Source organism: Tupaia chinensis, unplaced genomic scaffold (genome assembly GCF_000334495.1).
Source record: "Tupaia chinensis unplaced genomic scaffold, TupChi_1.0 Scaffold000259_1, whole genome shotgun sequence".
NCBI lineage: Eukaryota > Metazoa > Chordata > Mammalia > Scandentia > Tupaiidae > Tupaia > Tupaia belangeri.
Genome location: NW_006159739.1, coordinates 527,171 through 536,583, shown reverse-complemented (window position 1 = coordinate 536,583; position 9,413 = coordinate 527,171). Strand labels below are relative to the sequence as shown.

General features: G+C 37.5%; 1 protein-coding gene and 1 pseudogene across 1 annotated transcript in view; one reads left to right on the top strand and one right to left on the bottom strand.

The window, feature by feature from the left end:
- GLIS1 (GLIS family zinc finger 1) overlaps nucleotides 1-9,413 on the bottom strand; it is a 103,860-nt gene that overhangs the window by 55,554 nt on the left and 38,893 nt on the right. The gene's annotated exons all lie outside the window — the stretch shown is intronic.
- Nucleotides 4,451-8,230, top strand: LOC102501807 (cysteine protease ATG4C-like; annotated as a pseudogene).

Here is a 9,413-nt window from a genome sequence, read left to right as displayed (position 1 = left end):
AAAGAGTCACATGTCATTGTTGCAGATAACTCTTCAGCAGTATTCTGCTATATGTTATTTCCTATGATCCTTAGAACAACATGTGGGGTAGTTGTTATTGTTATTAGTGACCACTTTACAGATGAGGAAACTGAGGTTCTACATCTAGGCTATTCTGCTGCACAATAATCTGATCACACATAAAACAGCTTCTATTGCATTGCTTGGGCACAGGAGGTCTGGAAAATCTCACAGCCTAGGGAAGATACCAAAGTAGAAAGTCATACGCTAAAACTGGACTAGTGAGGGGTGAGGGAACCCTGAGGGCAGGTACTCAACTTAGCTCTCTAGTTGTCCAGACTCAAAGACCAATCATACCACCTCCTGCTCAAAGCAGACCATACACAAGAAGAGATAAGCCAATGGAGAATCTGGAGAAACAATAAATGACAAAATTAGACCATCCCCTCTCTCTGGTCAAGGATTTCAAATTTTAAAACTATCAGACTATAAACTGATATGAGTGAAATGTTAAAAAAAAAAAGACAGAATTATGAAAAATGAGCAAGTAACAAAAGATACCAAAAACAGTCAGCCAGATTTGGAAATAACCAAATAGAATTTCTAGAAGTTAAAAATATAACTTGAAATATATATTTTTTTAAGAGAGCGATTTTTGCTCTAGGGTGTGTGTGCCTGCCAGAGAGACAGAAAGCAAGAACTCACCCCCCAGGAGGTTGGCCATGTCACAATCCCTTCTCCTCCACTCTCCTCTCAGGATCTCAGGCATATATGCATACACGCCTGGCATGAATTTTAAGCTGCTTGGTCCAGGGCTTGAACCGCAATCAACTACATGGAAGTCCAATGATGTAACAATTATGCCATCTGGTGGTCCCAAAATACAGTTTTTTAATTAAAAATGTTTTTAAATTTTTGACTGAAATGAATCAAACAGGAGATTAGACATAGATGAAAGAGCTGAAGAGGCCCAGCTGAGGAAGCACATGCTAGACACTGCTGCTTGGAAGGCTGAGGACACACAGGAGGCCTGGGTTCAATTCCTGGACTGCCCTAAAAGCCAGGTGTTGTGGTGTAAACCTGTAGTCCCAGCTACTTGGGAGGATGAGGCAGGAGGCCTGAGACACAGTGTGGCTGCCCAAACTCCCCCCAGTCCTTCCCTGACACACACAAAGAGCTGAGGAAATTTCAGAGGTCAGAGGAGAGACAATCAGCTAGAATACAGGAGATTCTAAAGGAGGAATAAGAAGGCTTAATATCTCTTTAATCAAAGCCTCAAAGGAAAATAACAGAGCCTGGGAAAGAAGCAATAGTTGACGAGATAAAGGCTAAGAGTTTTTCAGAGCTACAAGGAGGAAAAAAAAAATAAATCCACACCTACCCATGGAGTAATGAAAATGAAAATTCAGAATATCAAAGCAGCAGCAGTTCTTAAAAGTTAACAGAAAGAAAACACAGAGGACTCACAACACAATGACAATTAGACTAACAGGCTTCTCTACATCAAAAAGGAAGCCAGGGGTTACAGAATAACATTTTCAAAGTGCCTAGAGAAAGTAAATGCCAGCCTAGAAATAGGTATTCTTAAAAGGCTTTTAAAATAATGGTGATGGGGAACCAGCAGTTAGCATAATGGCTATGTCGCTAGACTCCCACGTAGTCTACCACGGTTCGCGTCCCGGACCCGGTGGCTTAAAACTCACGCCAGGCGCGTGTGCGTGCGTGCCCAAGATCCCGAGAGGAGAATGGAGGAGAAGGGATTGCGGCGTGACCATCCCCCCTGGGGGTGATTTCTCGCTTTCTGTCTCTATGTCTCTCTCTGTCTGTCAGGCAAGCACACACACCCTATAGTGAAAATCTCTCCAAAATAAAATAAAATAAAATAAAATAAAATAATGCTGAGGGACCAGCAGATGGCGTAATGTTGATGTCGCTGGACTCCCACGTAGCTGACCACGTTTCGAGTCCAGACCTAGTGACTTAAACCTCACACCAGGCGCCTGTGCATGTATGCCCAAAACCCCGACAGGAGAATGGAGGAAGCAGAATGAAGGGGAAGGGATTGTGGCATGGCCATCCCCTCCCCCCTGGGGGAGAGTGATTTCTCGCTTTCTGTCTCTCTGGTGAGTGCACGCTCCCTATAGCAAAAATCTCTCTCTCTAAAAAATAAATAAGTAAACAAATAATACAATGATGGTGAAAGAAGAGTGGCTTACTCAAGGATGAACTTCTGGAAGAAGGAAAATGATCACAGAAGGGAGGTATAAAATGAGTTAAGAACTGATGATGTGCAAGTTAATCCAAAACACTGTTTTGTAAAAGGATAACACTTTCTAGTGTGTGGATTTCAGAAAGGCCAGAACTAGAACACTGTAGAACCACAGAATGTGTGAACATGATTAGACGGCGCCCTAAGGCTCTTGTATTGTTGGAGAGGGTGTCAAGGTACTAATGTTAGATTCTCTAAGTTAAAAATACATGACAAGGCCAGTCCTGTGGCCTAGTAATTAAGGGAGTTATATCCCAGGTGACTATTCAAAGTTCAAAACCCAGCATCAGCAACTTGAAAAATCACAACAGGTGCATGTGTGTGCCCAAAATCCAGCCAGGAAAAAGAAATTAGGAGAAGGGATTCTGGTGACTACGCCCCATGGAAGGGTGCTTTCTCCTTCCTCTTCCTCTCTCCCTCTGTCTCTCTGATGAGTACATGTGCCCTCTGTTAATTAACAAAATGTTTTTCAAGAAAACATAAAAATCCAAAGGTAAACTTAAGGAAGGAATTAGTATATATAACTTCCAAACTAGCAAAAAAGAAAAAATAATCTTAGTCAAAAAACAAACAGCAAAACACAAAAACAAAAATGAGAAAAGGAAGCAGAGAGAAAGTAGAAGAAAACGAGGCTAAACATCAGAGATCAGAATCATGTCCAAACGTATTAGTAACCATAAAAATGGAAAGTAAGCTAAACTCTAGTTAAAAAGACACCAGGTCATTGACTAAAAGATATAGAAATATAGTAAATGGCTGTGAATACCAGATACAGAGTGGGAAGAGGGAGGGTGAAGAAGTAGAGTCTGAGGAAGGACATTAAAGAGAAAAACAGAGAGGAAAGGCATTTATGGGACAAAGAAATGGGTTATCATCTATTGAGGGATAACCTTATAGTATTGTCAACTGGACCGGAGTGATTTCTTGCTTTCTGTCCCTCTCTGTAATTCTGGTGAGCGCACGTGCCCTATAGCAAAAAATAAATTAATTAATTAATTTAAAAAATAAAAGTTGAAAGCTAAAGTATAGAAAAAGATATACAATGCAAGTACTATCCAAACCAAAGACGATACAGCCAAATTAATATTAGATAAAGCAGAATTTAAGTCAAATAAAATTTTAGAAATAGATTATATAATGACAAATTTTTAAATTTCTAGAAATCTACTGTTGCAATGAATTCTGATGATATTGACAGAAATGGAAGGCCTACCACCTTAACAAGAGATTTCAATATCTTTCCATTATTAATAGATTAAATGAAGAGAAATTAACAAAGCTATAGAAAATTTGAATAATGCAAGACTTTTGAGCTATTAAGTAAAAGTATACACATTCTTCACAAGCATATACAGAAGATTTATAAAAAGCTACCCAATAGTAGGTATAAAGATTCTTACTATATAATAGTGTCCAATTACAATAAAACTGCTTTAGAAATCTATAAGAAAAGGGAAAAACTGTCCCTAAGCTTGGGAAATTGAAGACCCACTGTGTTTATCAAAGCATCAGGCGGGGCTGTGACGGCATTTCCCAGTTGGTGGTTCTCACATGTTTTCACAGCTCTCTCCAGTCCTTCTGTTCCGGTGAGCAGTTGACTTGAGGCTGGTGGAGTTGAGAAGAATTTTTCTCCCTGGTGGCTAATGTTAGGAGCTGTCGAAATCAAGTTCTTCCCTGTGGCCTATTTTCTTTTTGACTTGGGAAAAATTGCGTGCATGTATCTCCTCTTATTTAAAATTTCTGGATTTAGAAGATTCAAGATTGGTGATTTAGAAGATTCGAATGCTTACTATTTTGATAATTTATCATCTCCAAAATAGGAATGACAACTGTTGAGATGACAGTAAGTACAAAAGATTAAACTCGGGACCAGCAGTTAGTGTAATGGCTATGTCGCTGGACTCCCATGTAGTTGACTACGGTTCAAGTCCCGGGCCCGGTGGCTTAAACTCACGCTGGGCGCATATGCGCGCATGCCCAAGATCCCAAGAGGAGAATCAAGGAGAAGGGATTGCAGCGTGGTCATCCCCCAGGGGGTGATTTCTCCTCTCTGCCCCTCTCTGGCTGGCTGGCGAACGCGTGCGCCCTATAGCAAAAACCTCTCAAAAAAAAAAAAATAAAAAAGATTAAGCTCTACAGAAGAATTCAATCAAATGATGGCTTTATCTTTAGAATTTGAATATGGAAGCCACACGAACAGATGAAGTCGATAAACTAAAAACTAAATTTATATCTTCTTGGAACAACATGAAATATAGTTGGGTGTTGAAAAAAAAACATATTTTAGTAGAAATTCCCCCATATTATTACTTGGAGAATGTTACCATTTTAAATATGAAGATAAAAATAAAACATTATCTGCAAGATCAGCATGCACAATAGAAGATCATGTAATTGCAGGAAATGTAGAAGAATTTCGTAAAGATTTCATTTCTAGAATATGGCTGACCTACAGGAAAGAATTTCCTTCACCAGAAGGATCAGCTATGACAACAGACTGGGTTGGGGTTGTACATTGAGAACTGGACAGATGCTATTGGCTCAAGGGCTCATACTACATTTTCTCGGTAGAGCTTGGACCTGGCCTGATGCATTTAACATTGAAAATTCAGACTCTGAATCATGGACCTCAAACACTGTAAAAAAAAAAAAAATTACTGCATCAATTGAAGCATCACTTTCAGGGAAAAGAGAACTCAAAACCCCAATAATTTCTCTGAAGGAAATAAACGAGAAGTATTCTGATGATCACGAAATGTGAAATGAAATTTATCGCAGGAAAATCATCTGTTTGGTGATTCTCCCTTGGGTCTCTTTGATTTACATCAGCTAATAGAGTATAGAAAGAAAGTTGGGAAAAAAGCTGGAGATTGGTATGGACCAGCTGTGATTGCTCGCATTTTGAGAAAAGCAGTTGAAGAAGCAAGACACCCTGATTAACAAGGAATAACTATGCCGCACAAGATTGTACAGTGTACAATTCTGATGCTGTTATTATTCTAGTTCCTGCTAGACTTGGTGGAGAAAGAATCAACACTGACTACTTAGAGTTTGTAAAGGTTCTAAATCTTTGAATTAACTGCAGATCAAAAATACTTGAAAATATAAACAGCACAAAGAAAAATAAAGTAAAAATTACACAGTAATGTCCATTTTCCCCACTCTTACTTAACATAATATTAGAAGTCCTGGCTTGAGCAATTAGACAAGATAAAGAAATTAGAGACATCTAATGGAAAGGAGGAAGTCAAATTGATGACATGACCGTACATCTTGAAAAACCTAAAGATGCTACCAAAAAACTCTTAGAATTGATAAATTAATTTCATTATAGGGTAAACAATTAAAATTTTAAAAACCTGGAGCATTCTTATGTACCAGTGATTAATTAGCTAAAAAAAGAAATCAAGACAGCAACCCCATTGTCGATAACTATAAAACCAAAACCCAAATCAAACCCTAGTAATAAAATTAACCAAAAATGCAAAAGATCTCTACAATGAAAACTATAAAACACTGCTGAAGAACATGGAAGAAGACATGAAAAAAACTGAACAACATTTCATATTCATGGGTTGAAAGATTTACTACTATTAAGTTATTACCCAAAGCAATTGACAGATTATCTGCAATCTCTATCAAAATAGCAATAGCTTTCTCCATAGAAATAGAAAATAAAATTCATAAGGAATCACAAAAGATCCATGCTGTTTTGATTACTACAGCTTTAGGGCATATTTTGAAGTCAGTCAGTGTGATATCTCCAGCTTTGCTCTTTCTATACAGCGTGGTCCTGGCATAAAAGCAGACACATATACTAATGGAACAGAACAGAGACTCAAGAAATAAATCTATGTATATACAGCCTACTGATTGTTGACAAAGATGAGAAGAACATCACTGGGGAAAGTATAGTTGTTTCAGTAAATAATCCTGGGAAAATTAGATATCCATGTGCAAAATAAACATGTATACATCTCACCACATAAAGAAATTTACTCAGTATGGTTTAAAGACTTAAACATTAGGCCTGAAACTGAAATTACTATAAATAGAAAAAAATGTAGGGTAACCATTTCAAGACATTGATCTGGGCAAAGATTTACGAGGTATGTAAGATCTCAAAAGCACAGGCAACATGATAAAAAATAAACAAATACAATTATATCAAACTAAAAGGTTCTCCATAGCAAAGGAAATAATCAACAGAGTAAAGAGACTACTTACAGAATTGGAGAAAATATTTGCAAGCTATGCTGCTGACAAGATTAATAACCTGATGGACCAGCAGTTAGCATAATGGTTATGTCACTAGACTCCCATGTAGTTGACCACGGTTCGTGTCCGGACCCGTTGGCTTAAAACTCACGCCAGGCGTGTGTGCGTGCGTGCCCAAGATCCTGAGAGGAGAATGGAGGAGAAGGGATTGCGGCGTGGCCATCCCCCCGGGGGGTGATTTCTTGCTTTCTGTCTCTCTGTCTCTCTCTGTCTGGCTGGCGAGCGCACGTGCCCTATAGCAAAAACCTCTAAAAAAAAAAGATTAATAACCAGAATATATAAGGAACTCAGCTTGGGATCAACAGATGACATAATGGTTACATTACTGGACTCCCATGTAGTCGATTGCAGTTTGAATTCTTGACCTGGCGGCTGAAAACTGACACTGGGCATGTGTGTGTGTGTGTGTGTGCCCAAAATCCTGAGAAGAGAATGGAGGAGAAGGGACTGTGATGTGGCCATCCTTCCTGGGGGTGATTTCTCGTTTTCTGTCTGTCTCTCTGTGACCACACACATCCTATAGCAAAAATCTCTCTCAAAAACAAACAAACAAACAAAAAAACCCAAAAAAACCCCACACAACTCAGCTCACATTAAAAAAAATATATCTGATTTTTAAAAATAGGCAATCAATTTACAGGCAGTTGTCAAAAAAAGACATGCAAGTAGCCAACAAATATAGGAAAAAGTGGTCAACATCACTCTTCAGGGAAATGCAAATCAAAACCATAATGAAGTGACACTTTACCCCAGTTAGAATGGCCATTATAAAAGAAAGCAAAGAATAACAAGTGCTGGTGAGGTTGTGGAGAAAGGAGGACTCTTACGCACCGTTGGTGGGAATGTAAATTAGAATAGCCATTATGGTATACAATATGATGACTCCTCAAAAAACTAAAAATAAGATGGCCTTATCCAGTAATCCCACCAAAAGGAAGGGAATCAATATGTCAGAAAGATATCTGCACACCTGTGTTTATTGCAGCACTGTACACAATAGCTAAGATATAGAATCAACCCAAATGCCTATCAACAAATGAATGAATAAGAAAATGTGGTATATATACAAAATGGAATATTATTCATCCATAAATAAGGTTGAAATCTTGTACCTTGAGGCAATGTGGGTGAACCTGGAAGAAATTATGCTGAGAGAGATAATCTAAGCACTAAAAGACGACTAAGACGACTACCTGTCTCACTCATTTGTGGAAGTCAGAAGATATGACTGTGAAGAAGTTGAAACTGGGGTGATCTCATTCATTGGAAGCTAAAAGATTTTATTGCTTTAAAGTGGAAAGTGGAGTGGTAGATACTAGAGGTTGGAAAAAAGAGGGTAAATTAGAAGATGGAGAGAACTTGGTGAACAGATACAAAATGCACATAGGATATTTTAAGCCTTGAATATTGTGTTGATATTATTGGTTGCAAGCCAAAACAATCATATTACTTTGCTGGATTTTAAGATGACAGTTTGTTTTACATGGATCCTCATTACTGCCAATCTTTTGTAATGTCAGCATGAAGGATTTCCCTCTCGAGATATTCCACTACCCTTCTCCTAAGAAGATGTCATTTCGAAAAACGGATCCTAGCTGTACAATAGGATTTTACTGTCGAAATATTCAGGACTTTGGTTGCATTCCTATTTCTCTAAAATCTGCCAATAACTCTACCCCTTAACTATAAGCCTTCCAGTCTTCACAGTCTTCCACCTGAGCCCTTCAGTCTCCTGGAAGATGTGATAGCCCCCCAGAGACTGGGATCATCAAAAGCTTCAGTTTGTACTAATGACCAGAGAATTAATCTTCAGTGCTGCCTAGCTTCCTGCTGGTAATGCAACCAAACATACTTTTGGATGTATCATGATATTTAAATAGTATTTGTTAGCTGTGTTATGCACACAGTTATATGAGCAGAATTGTGAGTTAAAGTAATACTTTACAATGTGATTTTGATTTTATAACAGCTCCTCGTTTTTCTTGCTGCTGGCTTTCTGTGAGGAGTGAATATAAAGAATTGATTTTCCCCACAAATTTATAGGTTATTTTATTAATAGCAACTGTGCTAATCAAATCAGATAAAGGCAATTATAAAATAGTAATTGTGTTTGTTTATATTTCAAAAACGAAATTTTGTAGCAACTCAACTTACTAGTTTTAAATCTAAAGATAAGTGCCAAGAAAGACGTCAGTAGGTACTTCTCTGTGTGATTTTAGCTCTTTGTATAAAGAGGTACATTTGTGTTTAGAAGCAGGGGGCGTCTGTAAGGTAATTCAGCTTTAAGTGTATTATGTGTTACTTAAAGTCAAGATTTTGATGTAAAAATATGAGTTTTTATTGAGCCAAGATAATAAAATAAATGTTTTAATAAAGATGTGGAAACATTAAAAAAAAAAAAGCATTGGGTGGTGCAGAGGTTAAGGGCACTAGATTCCCACATGGCTGACTGTGGTTCCCAGACCAGACCTGGCAGCTTGCTTTCTCACTTTCCTTCTCTCTCTGTCACTCTCTGGTCAAATTTAAAAATAATAATTAAATTAAATTAAATTAAATTAAATTAAATTAAATAATTCTTTTTAAAAAGTGCATCAGCTTAATGGATATTTATACTACTTATTTAGAACTGAACAATAATGTCAACATTACCTATGAAAACTCCTAAGATGCAATGTAAGTAGTATTATAAGAAAATTTTATTTTGCAAATGATTATACTAGGGAAAAAAGAAAAGCTGGAAATTAATGTGCCAGGAGACCCATTTCAGAAATTGGAACAGGCAGTTATTTAAACTAAAAATGTAAAAGGAAGGACTTACTGGATCATTAAAAAAGTCATAATGTATTTTTCTATGCAAAAATGTGTC